The following is a 13,528-nucleotide window of genomic DNA, read 5'->3' on the forward strand; positions in this document are numbered from 1 at the left end:
TTCATTATCCTGTTTTGATACTAGAACATAGTTGATGTTTTGTAATCATTTTTTTTTTTAACTTCCAGCTAGGAATCTTGCCTAAGAACAACTAGCCCAGAAGAATTGTGGCAACATTACTTCATACATGTGTTAGGGCCACTAAGAAGATCTCCAAAATTATACTCTTCTAAAATACCAGAATTCCTGTGGGTGTTCAATATTTTGGAACTACTTCCTGGCTCCTGTTCACGGTGATCTTTAGGCTGGATCAAGGCTTCTAGTTCAGAGTTGGATGGTAGTGTACTTTTGAACTCATCACTCTTGTTCTATAATCCCGAGTCAAGGAATTATACATAAAATACCAGTGTCTTGGATTTGACAAGGAGCAGGAAACAACGGAAGGATAGGTGTTTTTCATGGAGTAAAAGAAAAATGATTTGTTTGACAGAAAGTACACATTCAAAATACATCTGTTGAAGAGTGAGAAAGTAAGTAAAAAATGGAATGAAAAATTTAGAAAACCAATTCAAGAAAGAAAGTTTGCTAAGGCCAATCTATAGTTCGACTCACTTTATCTAGTGTTCATTCTAATATATGAGGACTGACTCTTTTAATCTTTTCTTATGGGAAATGTGTAGAAACAAGAAAAGTTATTTCTCAATTCTTTGATGTTTACACTAAACTAGTATGCTCTGGTCTTTCCCATTAGGCGCTCCTGAGCTCGACTCCTCTTTACCCCAATCTAGCACTTTCAATACTATCTAAATTTATTCATGGTAAAGCATTTTCTCTTGCTCACAACCTGTTTCCCAGTCCTCATCAAAGATAAGAAAGAAACTTCCATTCTCATAGGATTTGGCAAGCCTAGCAGTGATGTACGTTTATTTAATCATGACCAAGCTATGGTCTTGGAAGACAGCTATTTGGAGCCCTTTTTTCTTAAAAAAAAAATCTAGTTTATCACCAGAAAGATCCTCTTCACATTTTATTCTGGCTAGAATTATGAAGGTAAAATGACAATTATTATTGAGACTTTATTAAATATTAAGAGAAAAGGCACTTTGGATGCCAAACAAGTCGTTTATTTGGACCTTGCAAAGGATAAATTATATTCACTTCCCCATCTTGAAATCATTTTTGTGATTGACAGATTTTTCTATACACTTTTATGGTTTTATTAGCATTTTATAGCATGTTTTATATTTGATAAAACTACTTTACATTCATTTTAATTAGTTATTTCTCATATATATCAATTAGTTTCAGTAGTCGAAAGAGTAAAGTCAAAAAGATTTTGAAAAGCAAGATGTCACATATGCATAAAATTAAATTTTAATGACTTCCATCTGGGGATTATTACCGGTGTCACAAGTGAGTTTAGAGAAAAATTGTGTGAATGAAAAATGGGCTCTGCCAGCTTATTCTTCCAAAAGCCGATGAAATCGTTGTCTTTAACCATCCTTTCGATTGCTAGTGTAAATGTACGCCATGGGTAAGCTGAGAGAAAAGAAATGAAAAACGCTTAAGCACTGCTCATGCTCACTGTGATATCAACACATGTCTAATGTTCACGGATGCTGGCTTACGGCGGGGGAGCGGGGCGTAAACAAAGAGCAGCTCTAGGTTTTGCTGCAAAGCACCAGAAAGTGCCAGAAAGTTCAATGAATTTTTTAAACCTTGCTTTTCCCATATGTAAAATGAGGCTATCAATGCTCATTTTCATATAGTTGTTTTGAGGCTTAAATAAGTTTGACAGGAAAAATGCAGTCTATATTTCTTTGGGTCTGGCTTACTTTGCTTAGTATAATCATTTCCAAGTCTTTCTATTTCCTTACAAATGAGCATAGAATTTCATTTTGCCCATATACCATATTTTCTTGATCCATTTATCCACTGAGGGGCATCTGGATTAATTCCATACCTTAATGATGGTAAACAATTCAGTCAAGTAAGCCAAACCCAAAAGAAACATAGATTGCAGGGCTTCCCTCATTTGTAATAATTAGGATATGCCTGCAAATATAAAAGTAAACCCAATGGACAGTAAAAGACAAAAAATCACTTGGACACGATTTATTAAACAGAAGTCTAAACATTCACACAGAGAGACCAAAGGAGGATATCCTTAGGAGAGGATCACAAGGATTCAATAGCTGTGTGCACATGATCATATAAATGGTGCTTATGGAAATGAACTCCAAGAAATGGAAACCAGAGGATTTTCTTTATTGTAATTTCTGTGGTTCTTTGTTTCTTCCTTCTTTCTTCCCCCCTCCCCTCCCCTCCTTTTGTTGCTGGTTTTGATTTCTGCATCCTTTTGTTCGGGGAAAGGAAGGGAAAGCACAGTTTGGTGAGACAAAGCAGTGATATTCAGCAGCAATACTCACTAGACACTACGTTGGAAGTGAACTATACAACTTGGAGGGAGGGGAGTTGGGAGGGAAAAACTGGGAGAAAATGAGGGAAGGAGTGACACTGTTCAAATAGAAATGTATGCAACTCTGTAGCTTCTATTATTGATGATGTTCTTGTATCACATTCCTGTGGTTGTACCTACACTATCTCTGTAATCTTATCTGAGTACATTGGAAACCGTGTATACTGGTATTAGAAGTAGTAAATTGGAAGGGAATACCAAATTTGAGAGACACAGGGTAAAAAAGACAAACAACTACAAAAGCAATACTTGCAAAACTGTTTGGTGTAAGTGAACTGAACACCTGGGGGGGGGGAGGGAAAGGGGGAGGAGAGAGGGGGGAGGGGACAAGGTAACAAACAGTACAAGAAATGTATCCAATGCCTAACGTATGAAACTGTAACCTCTCTGTACATCAGTTTGATAATAAAAATAAAAAAATATTCAGTAGGAAAAAAAAGAAATGTATGCAACTGTAACCCTTCTGTACATCACCTTTACAATAAAACAAAACAGACTTGACAGTACCAGGTGTTGAGTCTGTATCTGCCATGCTCCTTGCCTTCAACACCTTCAGTAGTATTATTTATGTTACTCTTGCAACATTTCTTTCTTTGTACAATGCAATCAAGCGCTATTTCCATCTTGACTTGAAACTCTGATCAAGAAGTTGTTTTTTTTTAAGACAAATAATACTGTGACTGTTAATTTGGGGATAGTAAAATAAAAAATATTATTCAGCATATGACTCTCCTAACGCATAGTGTTTCCTATTTAGAAAGGAATTTTACTTTTACCATTGGCCTAAACTTTATGTTCCTTCCAAATGGCCTGTGTAACCCAACGTATTCTTACGAGGAGTATAAATATATTTACAAATGTACCTAAGTGTTTATAAATAGGTCAATGGCAAAGTTCCAAAGCTTTTCTGCCGGCTGAAGTGAGCAGATGCTTCCTCTTATAACAGGGAGGGCTGTGGGGGCCTTCCGAGAGCCATCAGCATTCAGCGTGCGGTTGATGGCTTTCTGTTGCCAAATGAAGCCAGGTTTCATGTGCATGTCAAACATCCAATTCCTAGGACCTCAAAATTCTTCTCGTTTCATGATTTTTATGTTTTGAACTGCAACCAATAATTAAAACTCACGTCCAATTAGAAACAGCAAGAACATCATTGATGAGATGAAATATATTTCAGGCCCAGCAGAAGCTCATCCATCTCTATCTTCGTTTTATTAAATACTGCTTGCACATCACCTGATTTGCCCACATTTATGAAACAGCCGAATGAGTCCGTGCACATTATATTTCGTCTAGGTAATACAGACATTTTCATTGAGCTGCATAACATTTTTATAAAGGATTGTAAATTCTTCTTTTGAGTAATGTCAACATTTATCAAGGTAACATAGAGATGAGCCATTCTAGATAAAAACATATGTTATTTTAAAATTTTATCAGTTTATTGGTTTATATTTGGTTTACAGTGCTTAGCTTAGGTGATTTTTCAATTCTGTATTTTTCAAGTAGATTTTATGTATGGAGACAAAATCCAGAAATAACATATTAAAGGTTTTATGTGAAGTATTTGTTGCAATATAAATTGTCACAATCACTAAAAGCAAAAATATTATGTAGCGAGAATCCAAATATTCATGTTAATCCATGTATTTCTAACTTTTACTTACAAGTACTACTTATGCTGGGTGAAGAGAAATGAAAAGAAATAAATCAATTTTTAAAGTGTATGTAAGCCGCGTGCCAGTGGCTCATGCTTGAAATCCTAGCTACTCAGGAGACTGAGATCTGAGGAGCTCTGTCTGAAGCCAGCCTGGGCAGCAAGGTCCGTGAGACTTCCGTCTCCACTTAACTCCCTGGAAACTGGAAGTGGTGCTGAGGCTCAGAGTGGTAGCGCACTAGCCTTGAGTGAAAGAGCTCAGGGACAGCGCCCAGGCCCTGGCTCAGGCCCTGGCTCAGGCCCCACAAGCACTACCACCACCACCACCAACAACAACATAAACAACAACAACAACAACAAAGTGTGTTCTTAAACAAATTGAAATGTATTCAGAAGTAGAATATTCTGGAACTGTGTCCAGAAATGTAACTGGGACAATTTACATGAGTCAGGGTATATGAATTATAATTTTTTTCTTGCTTTTCTGTTTATTATTATCTTTAATTGGTTGTATCAAGGAGTTGTTATTTAACAAAGCAGTTTATGAATATAATAGATCTTGATCCATGTGCTAACTCCTGCCTTATTATCACTTTATATTTCTAGAAGGTGTTGCTACCACATTAATTCCTGGACCTTTTGCCTACTCCTTGTCTCTTTCCATTTGGTATCTCCTTGTCCCTCATTCTTGTGCCCGCATCGTGCTTGCCCCTTTGGACGGCCGCCACATGAAATAGTTTTCCCTCCTTACAGAGTGTCCTTCCGTGTTCACTCCCTTGCTGGACACTCAGTTTGTTGGTCTCACCTTTACCTTGATATTCGTGGTGATCTCCCTCTCCCGTGTGACTTTCACCATATCAAATTACTAAGGAGCCAGAAATTTAAATTGATTTACACGAACCAATTTAAAAAGTAGGAATAAGGTAAAATTGTGTAATAAAAACACCAATTTCAGAATGGATGTTACAGAATCTGCCTATGTATGTTTGTATCTGTATATGTATGTTAGTATATATGTTTATATATACTATTATATATTGTACTCATAGTAGTATAAGTATGTATAATATATATTATATGTTACTCTATATTATTCTGCTATATGTGATATATAGTACTCTTATATATATATGTGTATATATATTTATTCATTCACTCCTTTAGGCAGAATTTACACATCACAGACAGGCTTGGGGAACACATAAACAAATACAAAATTATGTAGACAAGAATATCTGTGATATTAGATGATATATGCGTTATATTATAGTGAATATTTATCAGTGTAGCTCCATGATAAAACATAGTTAGATAAATTACTGGGTCCTTTTATTTCTCTGATAGGTACATTTTACTTTGGAAAAGTGAAAGTGATTAGAATTTATGGTACCTTGTGTCGCTTTCTCCTCCTGTTGTTGAGACATGTATACAGGTTATTCTTTCCTACTCAACTTAAAGAAGAGAATAAGAAATGACTTCTTAAAAGTGAATATGACGAGTCTACTAGTGAACGCTGCTGCTACGAGGGTGCCGGCTCTGTCGGTGCGCCGCCGCCTCCCAGCCTCATGAGCTGCACCAGGATGATCCAGGTTCTGGACCCGCGTCCTCTGACAAGCTCAGTCATGCCAGTGGATATGGCCATGAGGTTTTGTTTGGCTCATTCGCCACCTCTGAGGAGTTTCCTGGGCCCTTACGATGACTTTCAACGAAAACATTTTGTGAGTAAATTGAAGCCTTTGAAACCATGTCTCAGCCTCCAACAGGAAGCCAAATCACAGAAAGAATGGAAACACTCACACAACCAAGCCCAGAAGCGGGTTGTATTTGCTGACTCCAAGGGCCTCTCTCTTACTGCAGTCCACGTCTTCTCTGACCTTCCAGAAGAACCTGCATGGGATCTTCAGTTTGATCTCTTGGACCTTAATGATATCGCCTCTGGTTTAAGACTCCATGAGGAGAAAAACCTGATTTTAGATTTTCCCCAGCCTTCCACTGATTAAGTTTCCGGAATCATTTTCAGAAGAACTTTGTTTGTCTGGAAAATTGCTCTTTGCAAGAACGAACAGTGAGTGGGACAATCAAAGTGAAAAATGTGAGCTTTGAGAAGAGGGTTCAGGTCCGCATTACATTTGACTCCTGGAGAAGCTACAGGGATGTGGACTGTGTCTACATGAAGAATGTGTATGGCAGCTCAGATAGTGACACCTTCTCCTTCACCATTGACTTACCCTCCGTCATCCCAACGGAGGAGAAGATTGAGTTCTGCATTTCTTACCAAGCGAATGGGCAAGTCTTCTGGGACAACAACGAGGGTCAGAATTACCGAAGAGTTCATGTGCAGTGGAAACCGGATGGGGTGCAGAGGCAGGTGACACCCCAGAACTGTGCATTCAACCAGATGCCTCCTAAGACTGAGTCGGAGTCAATAGTCTTTGGCAGTCCGAGGCTGGCTAGTCGCCTGTTCCCAGAATGGCAGAGCTGGGGCAGAATAGAGAATTTGGCCTCTTACCGATGAATTAAGCAACCTACTGATTGATCTTGACCTGTTGTAGTCCCCATGCAATTCTAGGTCTGTATTGCTCAATATTAGGAAGCCTTTGCTACTTTCCATGGATAGGTTTAGCTTTGAGTCTTTGGGGCCTGGCAACAGAAAAATATGAGCCACTTGAGCATTTTGTTCTAGATGATCAAGTAACAGCCTGGGAACTATTTCTGTTTAATCCTTTATTTTTTCTCCCAGTACCCTTCCTGTCTTCCCTCTCAATTCACTAGCTTTCACATTGGGCAAGAACAACTTGAGGAAGGACAGTTGATGGTGATGGAAAGCTGTGTTAACGGTATGAGGAATGTGTGAAAGGGTTATGCAAATAGCTCTGAGACTCAAACTGGAGTAGAAGTGGAGGTCTGAACATTTAATTGTTGGTGAAATGATGTAAGGTTATTTTGTGTTTTGAAGTTGGTTTTTCAACTTTTTCTCCTGGAGAAGTAACTCAGAAGAGAGGAAAGAGGTCTGTTCTACGTATTGTGAAGAAAAGCCAAATCAACTTTTAGAGTATTGGATGATGCTGGGGGAAGATGAACTATATAATTTTGGAGACTCAAGACCTTAAGTAAAGCCTTTCTGTTTAACCATGGTCTATTTAAAAAAAAAGTCATGATTTGGGGCAAGTTTAATCGAATCTGTATTTGAAATCCTAAATGTGACAAGTGACTTTGCCATCAAGGCATAGTACTTGGGTTCTTGGTATATATGGAATGTTGTGGCCAACTAGTTATGCCATCACCCATGGCTAACAGCACCCAGGAATCCATTTATGTCAAAGATAGTTCTTTCCAAGTGCCTTGATTAAACCAAAAAATAATGTTGTTGTTTAACCCAAATATCTGATCATGCATGAGTTTCTGACCTTCCACAAAGGTCCATTCACTAGTATTGCTCCTGCAATACTGTTGTACTTTCAAAAGTGTTGTCAGTGTACACAATTCACATCCTTCATATTGAAGGTGACTCATCTTTCTGTCATGCTTTTTTGATGCAGTGTTTGAAGTGAGGACTGACACTAGGATTCTCAATACCAGAGTCCAGTACCTTGCACATAGAAGGAGCAGTCTATTTTGTTGCCTGTTTTTGTGTTGTTTTACTTTCCTTGGAAGTCAAATGCTGCTGTTCTTTTTTAAAATATATATTTAAAGAGAAAGGATGTGAATTTTTTGGGGGGTGTGAATTCTTTTCACGTGTGCATAAATCCATTCGTTAAGATCCTGAGGACCAGATTCCTGAAATGTTTGATTCATCTTGTGCATGTCTATTGAGAAATGTTAGGAGAATGCAGTTAATTTTAACATGTGTGATCTTCTATACTGGAAAAGTGCTGTTGGTGTAACTCAGCTATGACTGTATTTGAGCTTGTAACTAGTATCCATAATTTTTCTACTGTAAATATTTCAGTTTCTTCTAGCTATCCTCTAGGAGCTTCTCACTTTATGAATAAATGTGTTTGATAGAAAAAAAAAGTCAATATTACGAAAATGATTTCTACCAAAAAGGACATGTAATAGAATTAACTGGTTGATTTCCTTAACATATATGAGTCAGAACCTGATAAAATCTACAGGGATATCCTCATAGATGTAGTGGGAAATATTTTGTTGTAAACAACCAAATCTTAGGAATAGTGTGACTTGTCTCACTTTGGAGAATGGAGAAAACATTCTTCTTATGTTTCTCTACGTGAGATCTCTCTGGCATACCTCTGTCAGGGATGGGCCCAGCAACTTAAAAAGAGTCATAAGTCAAGTCTTCAGACAAAGGATTCTTAAGATTAAAGTCATGCATGATACTAATGGAAATGGTCATGTAATTAAGTGTGACAGATAAAACACATAATGTGTGATATAAACACTTTATTTGAACTTTAATCTGAATTTCAGATGAATAACATTTGTATATATTTCATGTAATATTTTTATTTGTTAAATCTTGCAAGGCAACAAGTAAATAATTAGGAAATTTATATAGCATTATAATTTGCAAGTACACCATTATGAATGGGAGGCTCCTTAGGGGACTAACAGAGAAATATTTACAAGAGAAATACACTGAACTGGAGATGCAACAATTTTCATTAGAGGCCCTATACATAATGGCCAAAATAGCCAACTGAGAATTATTCTGGAACAGGACACTGAGAATGTGGCAATTATAAAGAAATTTACAAATAGTAACAATCAATTTATAGTTAACTAGAGTAATTAAATGTGGACATCATTCCAGAAATAATCATGATTAGTGAAAGTTTTATACATATTGCTGTATACAGTTTGCCTGAGAAAGACACCGTTGAAGGTGGGGTATGCGCTCAAGTTCTGGTCTGAGCTTAGCACGTCATAGTCAGCAAAGTCCTTAGAGAAGACAGAACTTCTGTCATGGTACAGTAAGATTGTAAAAGCAATGTTGAAGCCACTGGAGCCTGCACAACGCTGACAATAAAGTTTTCAAAATTATTACTATATTTCTTCAAGTTAGCAAGTCCATCATCGTTAATCTGAATTCAAGACCCAGAGCTGTGAATTTAAAAAAAAATAAAAGAAATAAGGCTTTTAGATAATTTATCCTAAATTTCTGTGTTATGAAATTGATAAGAGTAGAGAAATCTTAAATTAGATATCTTACATTAGAAATCTTAAGTTATTGTAGAATTAAGGAGGAACATGCTAAGCTCTGGTTAATTCTCCTTTCTCTCTCTCTCTCCAAATATTAAATAGTTGTACAAAGAGTTTTGAGTTCCATAGATCAAATTATAAGTACAACGCATCTCCAGCAATGCCACCTCTTTTCATTATTTTCACTCATCTCCTCCTCTCATCACTACCCTTAAGTTATGCCGGTTTTTACATATGGTACCTTGAATACAATGATGTGCTGGCTCATTCTTCTCTCCTCTCTCCCTCCCTCCTTTCCACCTTTCAGCTTTGCTTGATTCTGCTGAACAATTTTACACTATACTCATGAGTTGAGGTAATAAGTAAGAAATCTGTAATTACAAAGTGTTAACTATTAGTATATTAAAAATGTTTCAGCAGCACTTCATCTTACTGTTTGAGTTTACTGGTTCAGTGCATGTTCACATTTTAAGTCTAAAAATTGTGGGGACCACCCTAATCAGAATCTTTACCTCCTCCTCCCCTGATTTACATCTTGTGGCAATGTTTTTTTTAAAATATCCAATCAAATGGCCCAGTTGCTCTTAATGTGAAACTAATGAATTCTTGTCTTTTATTTCACGTTCTATCCTAATCCAAGCATACATTTTCCCCAAACACACAAATGGAAGGAAATCCACTAGGAACTGAAGTTTCTTCTGGGATATCATTTTAGACCAGTAGTTCTTTACAAGCTTCTGGGATCAGGCCTTGTATGAAATGCATCTGGGCCAATGGACGAGCAGCCTGGAGGAACTGAGGTAAAGCTGGTGAAGAGATAATGCCATCTGGAAACACGTCGGAGTATCCGCTTCTATCCTTTCTTCTACTCTCTCGGGAACCATACGGAAAATATAGAAGATTCCCCCAAGTCTAAGGCTCTATCATTGAATCTACAGATTAAGCTCTATTCCTACACATCTGTTTGTCTTTTTCTTCAGGTATAATGAAAGAGATGGCCTTCAGGCTGTACATCAGTTGTTCAGCCCTTGTCCATTGTGCTGTACCCAATCCCTCCCTCTTTTAAATTCCTTGTTATATGAATACTCTAACATTTTCTAGCGCCTTCTATTTCAGAATCTGTTCTTGTCACTTAAAAATCTTGGCAGGTGGTATTTTTCTCAGTGGAAGAGTGCTTGCCTGGCAAACAGCAAGTGCAAGGCCCTGAGTTAGGTCCTCAGCACCAAAAAATAAAAATAATAAACAATAAACGTCAGAAGTTTACAAAACACAAAGCATCTTCCCACAGCTATGTCTTCAAATATTGCAAAGTCTATGTCTTGTAAGTAACAGCTAATCATAAACCTAAAAACAACCAAAAACCTCACAAAACAAAACCAAATAATAGACCCCAACAAAACCCAAAGAATCTCCACAGTGTGGGGATTGATTGTGTAACCTAATATAAGTCAGTATAGAAATATTCTTATCAAAAAGAGAGGGCTAAAGCAATGTTTTGCTTATTTTTACTTTGTAGATCTCTCTAGCAAAGCTTCCATACCTCACTGCACTGCAGTTATTATATTGTGGGAATCAGTGGGGAATGATTTGCATTTATTTCCCTTTTTTGAGTTCTTGTGGCTGTCCCCCCCCCCCCCCGCACTCCTTCTCTGTGCTCTTGAATTGATGCTGAAAAGTCATATGACAGAATCTCTCTCCCTTATTAAAGACAAGGTCTTATTTCAAACTGAGAAAATAATTAGAACACTGACAGGAATTCCTATGGGTACAATAGTGTTTGTAATGAGAAAATTGTACATCATTGAAGTCAAAGGGCTTGGCCATGGGAGCTAGGGAAATCTTAATTTCTCTCTCAAGGGCGGAAACCAGATGCCTATCACAGCACTTCTGGAAGCTCAGTGTTCCTTTTCCTGCCCAGATATGCCAATCAGTGCATTTCTGATGTCTTCCTGCAATACTTATTAGGGAAATTCTGAAGTAGTTACCCATTTCATTATGTCTGGAAGAAATCCAGATACAGGTGCATGAACGGAATCACTTATTTGTGCATCACTTCAAGCATGAAGTTCAAACTCATTGGAAGACACAAATTATATGCTTGAGAGGTTTCTGCAATTTCAGAAAGAGCTGTAGTCGACTGCTAGGAGAAGAAAGAAAGGACACATTGGAGCCAAGTTCACCTCTGCTTTCTGGCATCACTACGATATCTTAGTTAGCATCCCAAGGATAATTCTGAAAGTCAGAGAGGAAAGCAAAGGAAATGGTAGTATGACTCACCTTTTATTTAAATAACTGAACAGAAAATTGAAAGGAAGAATCATTGAGGATATACACTCACACACACACAGTGTGACTGTACTGGCAAATGGTTATACACATATACACATATATATACACACACATATATATGCGCATATATATATATATACATAAGAGGAAAAGAGAGAGAGACAGACAAACTATACTGCCATACAATTCGTTAGTAAATAGAATCACCTTGTAAGTGGTAACTTCTATAATGATCATAAATATTTAAGTCCCTGAATGTAGCAGAAGGTATCTTCTGATTGTTAGAAATAGATGGGAATTCTTAGAAGAACAAAATTATTTTAGTAACATAAATGATGCATTGTGTCACATGTAAAAGAGGCAAGCCATAACTAAACATCTCAATGTCATAGCTTAATATACTTGTACTGCTGTATTTTAAATTATGGCATATGAAATGTGGATTTTTTTTCCCCAAGGATATTTTCCTAGGCCACCAAATAGTACTACTAAGGAGAAATACCTAAGTTATATTTATCATATGTTTACTAGTTTCCTACTTGGTCTAGTTAAAAGCTGTTATAGCTAAGAAAGGAAGAACATTTTTGGTCATCTGCATCTTCTTGGACCTTTCAGTTAGGCTTAATGGGCCAGAAATTTGGGCTGCCAAGAAATTAGGCTTTCAGTGAGAAGATACACAATGTCATTAATAGATTTGTTCCTCAACTGACTCATCATAATTCTGCTCCACCAGTAGAGGGTAGTGTGCAAATTTCATTATGAAACCAACCACTCGGACACTTCTCCTTGTCATTATATGTAATACTACTAGGTATGGCCCAAACTCCAAGTGGCCCGGTCAAAGAGGGGCCTATTCTTCCTTGTTTCTTACGCCTTTCTCACTGTGTCTTAGCTATTAGTGCTAGGGGAAATCTCCCCGATGGGTTTGTGTCTTGGTTAACTTTGTGCTACCGTAGCAAAATACAGGAGAGTAGGTAATCTGTAAAGCAGAGAGATTTATTTCTGATAATTCTGGAGGTGGGGAAGTGCAATGCTCAGATCCATAGAGGTTCCATCGCTGGGGAAAGACTGCTGTATCTCCCCAAGGGGGAAGGCAGGAATGCAAGAGAGCATGGGTAGAGAAGGCCAGGGCAACGGGTCAAACACCTATTTTTATGGAGATGGTCAGGATCGTACTACTGGTATACAGCAACGGCATCCATCCAAACACGAGGGCAGAACCTCTGGGAATTCATTCTTAAAATCTCCAACTCAACACTGTTGGGAGTGGGGTTAAGTTTCAAAACATTGGCAAAACACACTTAAACCGGATTTCCTCATGAACGTGTGTGTGAGTGTGTGTGTCTGCGTGTGTTTCCCTCTTCCTACTTTTGTTCCCCTTGATGCCTCTGCCTCTCTGTGTCACACACACATTGAAAAGGCAGAAGTTGGTAAGATTCGAAAGGATACTACTTCCTAAGCAGAAGCTAGGGAGGATCTTGTGAGAGGCAAGTCATTGAATGGACACAGGCGAGGAAAGATGACTGGAATGAGAAGAGGATGAAAGGAGAAACCATATAACCTGCACTGATCACTTATTCCTCTACTCTTTACACTCATTAAGCCAAAATTGATATTGGGAAAGAATGGAAATCTATACAAAAATGAATGTCTAGAGTATCACAGGATGTTTCAAATAGTAAAAGTCAGGGGAAATGGCTGGGGTCAGATAGCTGTGGTAGGAGAGAGATTTTTTTTTCTTTCTATCTTTCTATTCTGGTGCTGGACTTGGTGCTTGCACTCAGGAACTGAATGTTTTCCCTGAGGTTTGTTTGTTTGTTGGTTGGTTGGTTTTGCCCAAGGTTAGCATTGCTCTGTCATTTGAGCTATAGCTCTACTTCCCATTTTTTTTTAAGGTAATTGGACATATGAGTCTCATAGACTATTCTGCCATGGTTTGGCTTCAAACTTCAATCCTCAGGTCACATCATCTTGTGAGCCGTCAGTGCCCAGCCTTTAACTGT

At 37.8% G+C, this 13,528-nt stretch overlaps 1 pseudogene; it reads left to right on the forward strand.

The window, feature by feature from the left end:
• The first annotated feature begins 5,638 nt into the window (after positions 1-5,638).
• LOC125339357 lies at positions 5,639-7,215 on the forward strand (annotated as a pseudogene).
• The last annotated feature ends 6,313 nt before the right edge of the window (positions 7,216-13,528 follow it).

This window comes from Perognathus longimembris, chromosome 21 (assembly GCF_023159225.1).
Source record: "Perognathus longimembris pacificus isolate PPM17 chromosome 21, ASM2315922v1, whole genome shotgun sequence".
Taxonomy (NCBI): domain Eukaryota; kingdom Metazoa; phylum Chordata; class Mammalia; order Rodentia; family Heteromyidae; genus Perognathus; species Perognathus longimembris.